We start from the raw sequence: 9,996 nt of genomic DNA, 5'->3' as shown, positions 1-9,996 counted from the left end.
CTTTGGTTATACCCACTTTACAGATTCAAGAAATAGAGAGTTGGAGAGTTGCAGTTAGAACTTTAGTTTGGGTGTTTTGTTTTTTTTTTTTAAGATTTTATTTATTTATTTGAGAGAGTGAGTGAGAGAGCGGGTACAAGCCGGGGGGAGCGGCAGAGGGAGAGGGAGAGGCGGGGCTCGATCCCTGGACCCTGAGTTCATGACCCACGCTGGAGGCAGACGCTTCACCGACCGAGCCCCCCAGGCGCCCCGCAGTCAGAACTCTCAAGTAAGACTGCCTTCTCTCGGCTCTGCCACACGCCAGGCAACTGACCCTCTCTGAGCCCCACTTCCCATCTGAGGAACAGGGACAAGCATCCCTGCCTTTCGGGGTCGTTTCAAGAACCCGGTGGGGGAGTGCTGGCCGTGGTGTAGAGCCTCACCTGTGGGAGAGCCTCAGTTTCCCCGTGACGAGGCCTGCCTGTCAGAACGTCTGGTTCTAAACCACACAGGCTTGCTCCGCCGTGCTGCCTCCCCCCGAATCGGGACTGCTCAAGACCGAATAACACCACCGGGAGGCCTTCAGGCCTCAGCACGAGCTCGTCCAGGCCCCTCTCCGGGACCTGCGTCTCCTTCAGGATGCTCACGGCAGCCAGGAATGTGCCCCACCGAATGCAACTGCAGCCTTTCTCACTGCCGTTGCTAAATATATAGGACACCCTGTGCTGTACAAGTAGTGCGTCTTCATCACCATGGTGATCAGCACGCTTCAGGCTCCAAACGCATTCCTCTGCAGCCTGCGTCCCAGGGACAGAGGAGCCAGCGAAGCTGAGTCTGCTAAAGGAGGGTGGCCCGTCCCCCAGTCTCTGAGAATTGAGTGACCAGGGCGCTGCCTCTTGCCCGCAGGAAGGCCAGCCTTTGGAGACTTTCCTTGTCAGCTTCCAAAGCACACATTTCCATCACCTAAAACTGATTCAGGAACTCAAGCTGCCAAGAGAAGGAGACTCTACAGATGCCACCTGGAAATCTGGGCTGAATCAGAGGCTGCAGGATTCACCGGGGGCATCCAGAAGGCGCAGGCTTGCTGGTGACAGAAAACATCCCAGAAACACCCACAGGAATCCTCTTTTGGAAGGTTCTCCGAAGGATGGAGCAAAAAACAAAATGTAGGGGCCTCCAGAGAGCCTCTTGCTTCTAAGGAAATTGTGAGACCAACAGTTCCTCCTTAAGGCTCCTGGGCTCCTCGGGCCCAATTGAATCAGAATCTTGGGGGTGGCCGGTGGGCTGTGATGGGAGTTTTTTCCAGGTGACAGTCCACAGCCCTGATGGAAACTCCAGGTGAGGCTCTGAGGATTATCACGTGCTTGAGGGAAGCTACCAGAATTGGGAGTTTTCTTGAAGGGCCAGCAAGGAGGCGCTGACCTCGAGTGGGGCAGGATCGTTTGTGAACGTGCTCCTGATATTGAGAAGGCCTGTAGGGCCACAGTCCCTGCGAATGAGAGGGGAGTTAGGATTTGGGGGTGGGGGGTGAAGTTCTGGTAGGACAGCGATGGTCTCGGGCCGTCGCGCCCTTGCCTGGGGCTCGGCGCTTTAGGGGACCCTGCTCTGGCCCCAGGAGTCCTCCGGAGCTGAGAAGACCTACTTGCCCAGAGTCTGCACACTCTTTCTGAAACCATGCCCTGGTTCCCTGGGATTCTGGAATACCCACCCAAGTGCCCTGAGCCTACTTCCGGACGCGTGAGACCTCCGCCCTGGGTTCACCTTCCCCAGGGAACGCGGTGCATCAAGTCGTGCTCCCAAGGGGCAGCCAGGGGGTGGCTGGCTGCCAGCTGCTGTGGAGAGCCTGGGCTGAGCCGTCCAGACACCCACAACTCACAAGGCCACTTGCGGTAAGAGACGGGCGGTGCATGGTTGAGATGGGCCAGGGGCCCGGGACCTGCGTTTGTGTTCACGCTCCACAGCTGCCGAGGGCAGGGCTGGCGCGTGCCCCTGATCTTAGAGAACCAAGAACTCAGCTTCTCTCTCGAATGCGTTAACTGTGTTCTCCAAATCACCCCCTGTATGCCCCCTGCTCTCTGCCGGTGGTGCTCCCTCTTTGTCTGCCTCCCGCTCTCCTGCCCAGCCTTCCAGGCTCAGCCCAGGGGTGGGCCCCTCAGCAAAATGTCCTTGGCCTCCCCAGGTGGAGTCCCCCCAACCCCTGCCCCAGTGCTCCCAGTACTCCCAGTACTATTGCTTGTCTGCTGCCCCCATTCTGGGCACAGTCACTCTAACCTGCACATGGGGGCAGAGGGCTGCTTCTCTCCTCTAACACTGCACCCGATTTTCCTGTGGGTCTCAGCCCCTGGCCACCACACCTGGCATGGGAACACCACTTAAGGCCTGGCTCATGAACTGGATTCAGTCATTTTGGTAATTATGGGAGGAAGGCTTTGGAGGCCTCCTCTGATATTTACCCCAAACTCTGGTTTTGTTTGGAAAATACAGTGCTTGTTCTGAAGGGTCAGTTTCTTCTGTTGAAGTAAAGCCTGGGTGTGGTACTGATCTGCCCTGGCATTTCCAACCTCTGAGCCGCCCTCATGTGTGTGGAGACTCCCCCACCCCGTGACCCGCCACCAACTACATGGAGAAGGCTGGACAAGCAGGTGCGTCCCTGCTGCCAAAAATCCAGGGAGCTCGGCTGCCTGGGGAGGAGGTGAGCGCGTGCCCTGGTTTGCCCAGGATAAGCTGTGTGTACATCTGCTGTTCTGGAATGATTATTAATAGGGCTCCTTTCACCCTCAAAAGTGTCCCATCACTTGATAAGATAAATGATGGGGCCTCTGAGCAGCAGAATCCGTGTCACACTGCCAAGCTCAGCAGCCTGAACATTTGCACTGTTTTACTTGAGTCCTGGGAATTCTTAGATTTACTGTATTCTCAGAACGGTTGCAGGAAGCAGGGGGGATTTTCATGGCCTCATTAGGAATCCTAACTGGTTCTCTTTAAAATCCAAGAAAATGGTTATAAATATCCTGTGCAATCCAGTGGCTCTCAGGCTGTGTTTCCAGAGGACACCGATGAAGGAGTCCTGAGTCTGTCAAATAAGGATGGCTGTGTCCCATGTCACAGGGAAATTATGAGTCAGTGGACAGAATGGACTCAGATTCAGTTTCTTCTCCAAGTTTTTGTATGCCTTCAGGAACTGCTCCTGCTTGCCAGCTGGTGGATAAATACACAAATGCTAAGTGAATATGAATTTTTAAAAATTCAAGAACATGTTTAATAACTTACATATTTTTAATGAGGTGAGAATTGCGGCCTACCTGGAATATGGTCCTGTTTTCTTTTGGTAAAATTAGTTGTAGCTTATGCGACAGAATTTAGCATATCAACATGTCCTAGTGCTTCAGTATGAAATTAGCATCGAATATTTGTGAGTCCTGATCAGGGGCAGGCAAGAGCTGAACGAAGCCTATACATAAATCTTTCATCCTCAACCCATGAGGGAGGGGCTATGGCCACCCCATTCCATGGAAGAGAAAACGGGGGCTTTGGGAAGGAAGAAAGCTTACTTCGGGTCTTATAACTTCCAGGTGCTCTGCCACCTAAACTCCTCTAACATCCTCCTTGAAACGTCCTCAATAGTCAGTACAGAAAAAAAAAAAAAATTCTGTCATTTGACTTTTGCCCTTTGGCCATGTTCCATAGCAATTAGAGAAGGCTCCTGAAGCTTCAGTGGTATCATCTGAATTTTCCTTTCGACTCTGAAACAACCTCTTGTTTTGCTAGAGTTTTTCTGTTTTGTTTTTCTTTTAAGGGGTGAGGTTAATGAATCTGGAGAAACCGAGGCCATCTCCCATTAACTAAGCTGCTCATCGGTTCAGGGACCTCTCCAAGCAGAGAGCTCAACAGACTTTGTCCTGGCCTGCTCCTCAGAGCTCTGTTTCTTTCTTTTTTTTTAAATTTAATTTAATTTTATTATGTTAATCACCATACAATACATCATTAGTTTTTGATGTAGTGTTCCATGATTCCTTGCTTGTGTGTATAACACCCAGTGCTCTATGCAGAACATGCCTCTTTAATACCCATCACCAGGCTAACCCATCCCCCCACCCCTTCCCCTCTAGAACCCTCAGTTTGTTTCTCAGAGTCCATCATCCCTCATGGTTCGTCTCCCCCTCCGATTTCCCCCTCTTCATTTTTCCCTTCCTTCTCCTAATGTCCCTCATGCTATTCCTTATGTTCCACAAATAAGTGAAACCATATGATAATTGACTTATTTCACTTAGCATAATCTCCTCCAGTCCCATCCATGTTGATGTAAAAGTTGGATGTTCATCCTTTCTGATGGCTGAGTAATATTCCATTATATATATAGACCACATCTTCTTTATCCATTCCTCTGTTTCTTCCAGACCCCCCACTTCAGTCTGCTTCCTCCTTTTCTTAGCTTGCCTGAGAGGGCGCTCCGGGATGCTTGTAATCAGGTACATAAAAGGTGCTCAATAAACACCGGTTTTAAGGATGAATGGGTTAAATGAGGGAAGCCATTACTCAACATCACTTTCACCAAGACTGAACTGTTGCATTTTGCCCAATCCGCTTGCTGTGGGTTTCTGGATGACTGCCAGGAAATCGAATCTCTGTGTTCTCTGGCTGATGACAGGGAGGAGATCCACGGGTCGTATAAAGCTTCCCCTTGGTCCTATGACCTCGTCCAGACCATTGGAAGGTGGAGGAGGGAAAGTTACCTGTCTGTACTCAGCCTACTGAATCTGCCTTTCACAGCCAGGCTGCTTTTAACTCCCCACCGAGCCTGTCCCTGCTTCCTACATTCGCCGCTGTGGCACGGCGCGCTAACGCTCCCTACGGGACCTGGCCCGTCCGCGACCCCAGGAGGCACAGAGCCGTCTGCCCCGCCCCCTTCCCATTTGCCTCACACTGAGCATGCTCTGCCGGTCTCGTTTCTGTGATTGGCAACAGGCCACCTGCGCCTGGAAGACTTGTCCTGCCTCCCGGCTGTTGCGGGGAGGACACAGAGAGGTGGCTGACCCCACCGAGATGCTTTTCTTGTTCACACAGAGAGTGCACTTACTGCCAAAACTTCTGAAGGCCTTTGTGTCCTCCTGTGGTGTCAGGGCCTGAACACACTTTGCATTCCAACGCCGCGCTTTTCCTGGAAAGCTCTGGGCTTTCTCTCCAGTGCTGGTCTCGTTTCCTTTCAGCTCCAGGCAGGATTACAATGGATGGTATCTTCTGGCCCCAAGGCTTTCTCCCATCCAAAACCAGAGCCTAGGTCACTTCCCCCCCCCCACCCCCCCCCCCCCCCGCATGATTTTTAAGTAAGCTCTATGCCCAGTGTGGGGCTTGAACTCACCACCCCTGAGATCAAGAGTCACATTCTCTACCGGCTAAGCCACTCAGGCACCCCTCCCAAATGATTTTTAAAATAATGTTTACTTTTTAAAACAATGAGAACAAATTTATATAGGGACGCCTGGGTGGCTCATTCAGTTAAGCATCTGCCTTTGGCTCAGGTCATGATCCTGGAGTCCTGGGATGGAGCCGCCCATCAGGCTCCTTGCTCGGTGGCGAGTCTGCTTCTCCCTCTCCCTCTGCACGTCCCCACACTTGTGCTCTCTCTGTCTCTGTCTCTCTCTCAAATAAATAAATAAAATCTTTAAAAAAAAGAAAAATTTATGCACACACACACATATATACATACATATTCATGGAAGGAAATTTAGAAATCCTGGAAACAAAAAGTCTACCACTACCTTACACTAATATCCAATGGCATTTTGCTCCAGATGTGTCTAGTCTTTTTTTGTTCAATCTGACTGCTTTATTGATTATTAGAAAAAAATACTCCCGATAGCCTTATAATAACTATACTATTAACTATTGATTCATTTTTTATGCATTCTCACCATCAAAAAATTTTAAATTTTGTAGTAATTTTAGATTTATAGAAAAGTTGCAAAAATATTTCAGAGTTCCCACATACACTTCACCCAACTGCCCGTGTTAATGTCCTACATAACCGTGGTACATTTGTCAAAATTAAGACATTCACGCTAATGCCATTCTACTAACTAAACCACAGATCTTATTTGGATTTTTACCAGTTTGCCCCCTAATGTTCTCCTTTCTTTTTTTTTTTTTTTAAGATTTTTATCTATTTATCTTAGAGAGCACAGGTGGTGGGGAGGGAGGGGGACAAGCAGACTCGGTGAGGAGCTCTGGAGCTCGGAGCCCAACTTGGGACTGAATCTCAAGACCCTGAGATCACAACCTGAGCTGAAATCAAGAGTCAGAAGCTCAACCGACTGAGCCACTCAGGTGCCCCCCTCCCCCACGTTAATGTTCATTTTCTGCTCTAGGACCACATCAGAACACCATGTTTATGTTTCTGTAATCTTCTCGACTCTGTGAAAATATCTGTCTTTCCTTATTTTTCATGATCTTGGCACTTGTGATAAGTACTGATCAGGTGTTTTGTAGGATGTCCCTCAATTTGAGTTTGTCTCACGATTTTCTCATGATTAGATTCGGGCTCTAGATTTGGGAAAATACCACAGGACTGAAGTCCCCTTCTTACTGCATCACATTAAAGGGTCTTTTTGTCTTCGTTAATGTGTATATTCATCTAATTTTGATAAAAACAGACCATCTTTCCATATCATTATGGGTTCTACCACAGGGATGGAAAGTAACCCATCAATTACGACAGTGCTCCAACCCAGATAAGACCTCAGAGTCCCTCCCAACATAGCCGTCTCGGCAGCCTACTTCAGAAGCCTATACTATACTGAAACATTTTGCCAGTTCTGTTCACATCATTTTTTAAAGGCTGCAAAAGTTTAGAGAATGGTTGTATCCTGATGTGTTTTACTAATCCCATATTGGGTCACTATCGTTTTGTTTTTTTTTTCTCTTTCCTTTCTCTAATTCTTAAAGGAAAGAATCCTAGTACTATTTATTATTGGATCAAAATGAATAGATATTTTTTAAGACTTCTGATGTATGTTTTCAAATTGGCTCCAGAATATTTTCATGGATATATATCCCCAACAGCAATGAAAATGTTTTCCTAAAACTTTGTCAAAATTCACTATTATAACATAAAACAATAAATAGAAAACTATCATTTGACAGTTAATGTCTTTTTATTGTTTTTATGTGTATTTCCTCAATTACTGTAGAGATTGAGCTTTCTTTTATAGGTTTACTGGCTATTTATATTTAATATTTTTTAGACTATGTACAGATGTCCTTTGTCCATTGGGAGATGTTAGCATTTCCTAACTGATTTTTTTTTTTTTTTGTGATTTTTTTTATTGTTATGTTAATCCCCATACATTACATCATTAGTTTTAGATATAGTGTTCCATGATTCATTGTTTGTGCATAACACCCAGTGCTCCATGCAGAACGTGCCCTCCTCAATACCCATCACCAGGCTAACCCATCCTCCCAACCCCCTCCCCTCTAGAACCCTCAGTTTGTTTTTCAGAGTCCATCGTCTCTCATGGTTCTTCTCCCCCTCCGATTTCCCCCCCTTCATTCTTCCCCTCCTGCTACATTCTTCTTCTTCTTTTTTTCTTTCTTAACATATATTGCATTATTTGTTTCAGAGGTACAGATCTGAGATTCAACAGTTCCTAACTGATTTTTAAAGAACCCATTATAAATCAAAACTATCCATCACGTATCATATTTCTTGCAAAATTCTCCCAATCTGAAAGTTGTCTTTAAATTTTGTTTGTCGTGTTTTTAATGTACAGATGTTTTAAAGTTTTGTTTAGTGAGGACCTAAGTTCAATTTCCCCCTGAAATGAACTGATCATCCCAGCCTACTTTATTAAACGAACTTCTCATTCTTCACTAATTTAAGTGCCATGTTGTCAAATATTTAATTCTCCTATAACTCGAGTTTTCTTTCACTGGTATCTATTTCATTCCATGGAGTTATGCACAAAATTCTGCACCTCTACTGATGAACATCTTTTGCATAGCTTTATAATACTGTTTAATGTTACGTAAAACAAGATCCTTTCGTTATCCTAAAAATTCTAGCTATTTCAATGATGCTTTTTTTCTGATAAATTTTAGGATTATTTAGACATGTTTTTGAATTTCCACAGGAATATTTATTATTACAGTAAGTGTATGCTTTGGATTAACTGGGGGGGAAATTGCTAGCCTTACCATATTCAACCTTTAATTCAGTTAGCTGGTCTTCCACTTTGTTCACATCTTTTACATCCTTTTGAGAATAATTTTGCTTTTTTCTGAGTTTTCTGTCTTGGATTCATTAGTCAAATGTTAATTTCTCAACTGAAACAGTAACAAGAAGTAAACTTTCCAGCAGAATGTTTTTTTAACTTTGTCAGTGTGGGCTGGAGATAAGGAGGAAAATGACCAAAAGTCCTTGTCAAAGGAGAGGTAATTTGCAATAATTTGCAATTTGACAGAGTGTGGCCGATGGAGCCAGACAGGCTTAGGGTCAGCTCCCAGCTTCACATTCACCAGCCTAGGGTTTACTCCTATGGGCCTTGCACCTTGTCTGTGAGATGGGGTAGTGACCCTGCAGGAATGTTAAGACTGGAGCTTGTGAGGGCAAAGTATCCAGTAGAGTACCTGGCACATTCAAGTGCTCAATAAAGGGTTTATTTTAAAAAGTCATTCCTCATTTTCCCTCTCCCCCACCCCCAGCTCTAGGCAACCACAAATCTATTCTCTCTTCCTGAATTTGCCTATTCTGGACATTTGTTTAAATGGAACCATACAATTTATGGTGCTTTGTGTCTGGCTTCTTTAGCTCAACGTTCTATTTCCAGGGTTCATCCTTGTGGCACCATGTATCTGTACGTCATTCCTTTTTACGAACAAATTTTTCTGTATAGATACACAACATTTTATTTATTTATCAGTTGATGGACTTCTGTGTTGTTTCTACTCTTTGGTTATCATGAATAATGCTGCTGTGAACATTTGTGGACAAGTTTTTATGAGGGTATAGGTTTCAGTTGGTTCAAATGGTAACTTTAGGTTTAACTTAAGCCAGACTGTTTTCCAAAGTGGTTGCAACATTTTATATTCCTACCATTGGTGTATGAGGTCCCCATTGCTCCACATCCTTGCCAACAATTGTTGTCTTTTTATTTTAGCCACTCTAGTGGGTCTGAAGTGGTATTACATTGTAGTTTTGGTTTGCATTTCCTTGGTGGCTAATGATGTGGAGCATCTTTTCATGTGCTTGTTGACCATTTGCATATTTTCTTTGGAGAAATGTCTATTCAGATCCTTTGCTCATTTTTTAAATTGAGTCACTTAGTTTTTTTTTTTTTAATTATTGAGTTGTAAGTGTTCTTTATATAGTCTAGATACAAGTCCCTTATCAGATATATAATTTGCAAATATTTTCTCCTATTCTGTGGATTGTCTTTTTACTTTCTTATGGTGTCAAACTAGCTTTAGCCAAAGTTGACTTTTATTGGAAAAGCAATTTCACACACAGATGTCTTTATTGGTCCCCATTCATTTCTCCATTCTTTCCTTCTCTCTCTACAGACAGACTTCACTGCTCTGTCTGAGCTAACCTGCCCAGGCTAAAACCAAATGCATTAATCCCAATCTCAAGCTCCAAAAAGAGAGAATCTGATTGTTTTCATTTAGATGAACTGTGGCCAGGGAAGTCACTGTCAGGTAATGGGAGGACAGCTCTAGGGGATGATTGAGGGCTGAAAATATACCCCTAAAGTTTTCTATTATCAAATTGAGCATGTCCCTCCACATTTTTGCACCTTTCTACAACAGCTTTCTTTGTTTTGGCATCACTGTGTCTGTGATGATGGGATGGCTCAGACAAGAAAGCCATTAAAGCTTTCCTCCTCCCCTCCCCCCACCACCTGTGTGCAGGCAGTCATTCCAACCACCAGTTGAAATCCGTAGTGTGTCAGATATTATACTCGGTGCTGAAGATATGGGTATAACCCCAATACATTTTGGGGCTCTATATGGCTCTATATG

The 9,996-nt window shown here is 45.3% G+C and overlaps 1 protein-coding gene across 10 annotated transcripts in view; it reads left to right on the top strand.

Annotated features, from left to right (window-relative positions):
* The first annotated feature begins 679 nt into the window (after positions 1-679).
* The window catches only part of EEPD1 (endonuclease/exonuclease/phosphatase family domain containing 1), a 206,422-nt gene continuing 197,105 nt past the window's right edge, over positions 680-9,996 (top strand). For 9 of the 10 annotated variants that reach the window (XR_004299038.1, XR_004299037.1, XR_004299034.1 and 6 more), the window contains exon 1: positions 680-1,868. The gene's annotated coding sequence lies outside the window, so the exon portion shown is untranslated. The remainder of the gene's footprint in view (positions 1,869-9,996) is intronic. The other variant, XR_004299032.1, reaches the window with a different exon arrangement.

The sequence above is a fragment of the Phoca vitulina genome, unplaced genomic scaffold, assembly GCF_004348235.1.
Source record: "Phoca vitulina isolate PV1807 unplaced genomic scaffold, GSC_HSeal_1.0 scaffold4, whole genome shotgun sequence".
Classification (NCBI taxonomy): Eukaryota; Metazoa; Chordata; class Mammalia; order Carnivora; family Phocidae; genus Phoca; species Phoca vitulina.
The sequence above is the reverse complement of the archived record's forward strand: the minus strand, read 5'-3'. Positions and strand labels throughout refer to the sequence as shown.